The sequence below is a fragment of the Rhinoderma darwinii genome, chromosome 7 (genome assembly GCF_050947455.1).
Source record: "Rhinoderma darwinii isolate aRhiDar2 chromosome 7, aRhiDar2.hap1, whole genome shotgun sequence".
NCBI lineage: Eukaryota > Metazoa > Chordata > Amphibia > Anura > Rhinodermatidae > Rhinoderma > Rhinoderma darwinii.
Window position 1 is genome coordinate 134,993,510 of NC_134693.1, and position 4,069 is coordinate 134,997,578.

The 4,069-nt window shown below is 38.9% G+C and overlaps 2 non-coding genes across 2 annotated transcripts; one reads left to right on the top strand and one right to left on the bottom strand.

The window, feature by feature from the left end:
* Positions 1–3,182: 3,182 nt before the first annotated feature.
* Positions 3,183–3,256, bottom strand: TRNAN-GUU (transfer RNA asparagine (anticodon GUU)). The gene has a single exon. It is a non-coding gene; the product is annotated as a tRNA-Asn (tRNA).
* A 268-nt stretch (positions 3,257–3,524) lies between these two features.
* On the top strand, positions 3,525–3,597 carry TRNAF-GAA (transfer RNA phenylalanine (anticodon GAA)). The gene has a single exon. It is a non-coding gene; the product is annotated as a tRNA-Phe (tRNA).
* The last annotated feature ends 472 nt before the right edge of the window (positions 3,598–4,069 follow it).

A 4,069-nucleotide genomic window follows, 5' to 3' on the forward strand; every position in this document is an offset into this window, starting at 1 on the left:
TCCACTAGTGACGCGCACCCGCATGGTGTTTTTTTTTCCCCTCTGCCTTTTTTTTTTAAACAAACTTTATTTAAACATCACAATGTTATATTTTTAACACTTTAATGTTCTTTTTTTTAGTGTAGGAAATTTAATTTAAAAGTCATTTTCTTGTAACCACTTTTATTATTGGGGGTTCATGAGCTTGAACCTTTGTGGATTACAAAATTGGAAGGGCAATGGCGCTTTATAGAGTATCCATATCCCTTCTATTAGGGAGGTAGATTTCCGTGACTGGAATCAATGATGTGAGGATTATGTTGAAAAATTCCTGTCACGGAAATTGCGGACTCCCTGAAGGTATACAGCACCACTGCGCCTTCATATACTGTATCAGTGGGGGCGATTGTTTCCGTATCTCTATAACGGAGAGTAAACGCACATGCTCGACCCCTCCTACAGGCATCGCCATTCACGGTGAATAGACAGACGCCATTTACAATTACATGTATGATCGCCAAGGTTGCTGAAGCCAGACCCGAGTCGATCGTCTAGTCATTGGGCCGGCTTTAGTATAAAAATTGGTTGTCATGATGAGACCCCCTTTAAAGCTTGGGCTACACACCATTAAAAATTTAAAATCCTGCGCGTCGCACGGACCTATGTTAGGCAATGGGGACGTTCAGACTGTCAGTGATTTTCACGCAGCGTGTATCCACTGCGTAAAACTCATGACATGTCCTATACTTGGCCGTTTTTTGCGCATCACGCACCCATTTAAGTCAATGGGTGCGTGAAAATCGCACACGGAAGCACGTGATTCGCGCTACAGTTGTAAAATAAATGAATGAAAACATAAAAGCACCTCCTGCTTTTATGTTTCTAAACATAAAAACAGAGTGTCATAACGATGCCGGCTGCGCGAAAATCACGCAGGCACGCACCAAATACTGATGCCACACGGAACTGCTACGCGCGCAAAATGCAGCGTTTTTTACGCGCGCAATACACACACGCTCGTGTGAATAAGGCCTAACCCATAGAAGTCAATGGGTGGAATTTAAAATCATGTTCCGTGATTTCATAGTTCACATGTGCAGATTTGTTCCGTTTTTATATCATCCGTATTTATGCAACATTACAAAAAATGAATCAATGTGTTAAAAAGTTAAGGAGGAGAAGGCGAAGATTGGATCCAGCGCTGAGATAAATGTAAAAGGGAAACTTCTTCCAAGTTTTATTTAGTATTTAAAAATTAATTCGGCAGGATATTTTCCTTAGTACAAAGGGTAATACAGGATATATACAATGCCTACGCGTTTCAGACGATGGCTGCGTCCTTACTCATGGCTTATGTTATACATGTTATACATAAGCCATGAGTAAGGACGCAGCCAGCGTCTGAAACGCGTAGGCATTGTATATATCCTGTATTGCTCTTTGTACTAAAGAAAATATCCTGCCGAATTCATTTTTAAATACTAAATAAAACTTGGAAGAAGTTTCCCTTTTACATTTATCTCAGCGCTGGATCCAATCTTCGCCTTCTCCTCCTTATCCATGCCGTGTGCCGACACGTGGACCCGAGCGCTAAAAGCAGTATAAGCCTGCATCAAGGTGAGCTGGAGGATTTCTCCCATTTTTTCTCTGTTAAAAAGTTAAATGGCAGAGATCAGAAAATCCTCTTCACCGCTGTAAGGCCTTGTTCACACTGTGCAGATTTGCTGCAGATTTTACATGCATTTTTTAAGCCAAAACCAGGAACGGAACCTAAACAGAAAAAATATATAAAGGAAGGTCTTATATTCTCTCCTGAATCCAATTCTGGTTTGGGTTAAAAAAAATATATGCAAAATCTGCAGCAAATCTGCACAGTGTATACAAGACCTATGAGAGGCAGTATGGCACAAGGTTGTAGCTGTGCAACTATGCCTCACGGAGGTGACATATGGTAGTACATGAAGTGCCTAGGGGTCCCAAATACAGAACCGTAGGGACTCTGTGTGCCACCGTCCAGGGTCCGTGCATGCGGCGTTGTCAGTCATTTCTATTTTTCTCTAGACCTTGCTTGTATGGAATAGACGTGTGCACAGAGCCTGTAAGACAGCGTTCAGTCATGTATTATATACCTGTATGTTCTTCTCAAAGTGGCACCATATTCTACAAGTGGCACCACCATATTCTCCAAGTGGCACCATATACTCCAAGTGGCACCATATTCTTCAAGTGGCACCATATCCTCCAAGTGGCACCATATCCTCCAAGTGGCACCATATTCTACAAGTGGCACCATATTCTACAAGTGGCACCACCATATTCTCCTCTAGAAGTGATGGCACATGGCACAATTTTTCATTTAGTTGGAGGTGCACTTTTTGTTGCAGTTTTATAGGCCAAAGTCAGAAGTGGATTGTAAAGGAATGAAAAGTATAAAGGAAGGACTTTTTGGATCCACTTCTGGCTTTGGCTCAAAAAACTGCATCAAAAACTGTAGGTGTGATTTCAGCCTAACTCCAATTTATATGCGCACCGTATTGCAGGTCCATATAACACGGATCCGTACGGTACTGTGCATGAGACCTTATGGAGAAAGAGAAAGGTGAGCAGTGTTATAATAGCAGAAAATTGGCTCTTGTGATCTTGGGGAACTACAATGTCTAGCATGCCCTGCTTGGCTAATTGACATCAAAACCATCCCCTAAAGTAGCATGATTTTTTTTTACATTGTCTATCATATTTTTCTTGGAATATTTTGCCGGTGTGCGAATTATTAAGGTAGTAAATGCTAAAAAAAAAAAAAAAGTTTAACATTAGCATTAGTCTATTTATGTGGCCACAGCGCCACCATCTGGTTATTTTCCGAAATAATTCGAATGTATATCATCAGTTGTTTATATAGAATAATCATGATACAGTATGTAGTGTGTGTATATATATATATATATATATATATATATATATATATATATATATATATATATACACACACTACATACTACATACTGTATCATATATATTATATTGTATAGTGCTACTGATATAAAGTTCATATAGATTTCATCTAATTAAGATTAATCATTACAGTTATTAAGAAGTAATATTTATAGCTAATTAATTATTCTACGTGTTTCTTACCGAAACCACATTAATATACATGATATCTTTCAATAAAAATTAGGAAAAATAAAGCACAAAATCCTTAGCGTCCCTGGGTGGGCTCGAACCACCAACCTTTCGGTTAACAGCCGAACGCGCTAACCGATTGCGCCACAGAGACTCATGCGAGATAAAACTGAGAACATGGGTTTTGATCCGTAAATTCGAATCCTGTGACCGCTAGCTCTTTTTTTCCATGGAGATGGAATCCAATAAGAAGCATTCTTTATAGTGTGATCTTATATTGCTATGGCTTTCTACTGACAAGATGACATGACAACTTCCAGAAGCCAAACCATCCATTCCATTACACAGGTAATATATTCCATGTACTATATACACGGGGTGTATTCAATGATAGTGTTTGTAACTGGCTTCAGCATTCATCAGCCGAAATAGCTCAGTTGGGAGAGCGTTAGACTGAAGATCTAAAGGTCCCTGGTTCGATCCCGGGTTTCGGCAGAAGGGTTACATGTTTTTTATTTTTAGATATATTTACTATATTATCTGTTTGTGATTTATAACATAACTTTTTTGTTTTGTTTTTTTGAGGGGGAGCTAGGGAAGAAAGATGAATGCGTTTTTATAAATTATTGTATATAATCAATTGGTTATTACATTCATTACATTCTCTAGTTTTGATATTGCACAAGTTGCCATTTTTAGTTTTTCTATTTTATGTTACAGCTACAGTACATGTCAATATTTTTAAAAGGATCCAAAGTTGTAAAAGTTTTGAGACAATTTTTTTTTAAATTATTACCTGAAAAAGGGGAAGCGGGATCCCCACCAGGTACCCCCTGTATACAATTGAATATACTAACAGGTTCTGGCACAGGACAGGAAAGTATTTTTTACTTGGGGGTGGGGGGTTGCACTCTTATTTTCTGGTGGTGGCACTATGTGTGGCACCATTATATTCAGGGTCACAGTC